Source organism: Penaeus monodon, chromosome 23 (genome assembly GCF_015228065.2).
Source record: "Penaeus monodon isolate SGIC_2016 chromosome 23, NSTDA_Pmon_1, whole genome shotgun sequence".
NCBI classification, from domain to species: Eukaryota; Metazoa; Arthropoda; class Malacostraca; order Decapoda; family Penaeidae; genus Penaeus; species Penaeus monodon.
Genome location: NC_051408.1, coordinates 35,021,568 through 35,021,856, shown reverse-complemented (window position 1 = coordinate 35,021,856; position 289 = coordinate 35,021,568).

Sequence of the window (289 nt, the reverse complement as noted above, 5' to 3'; positions counted from 1 at the left end):
TTTATTGGCGATGGATAAACATAGGTGTTACCCAAGCGATGGGGAAGGGGTGTGGGGGGGGTGAGACTTAGGAAAGGTCAGAGGTCGAGCGATTCTTTGCATCAAAGTAGCTATGTTTGTTTCATTGGTTTATCTGGGGATGGTCTGATTTAGTCCCAAGTATTCAAAGATCGTGGATTTTTATTTTTTATTTTTTTGCTATTCTGAATGGGACACATATTTTCTTTTTAATGATTATGGATTTTTTTGCCGTTTCGTGCGTCTGCCGTTGTTATATATGGAGAATATC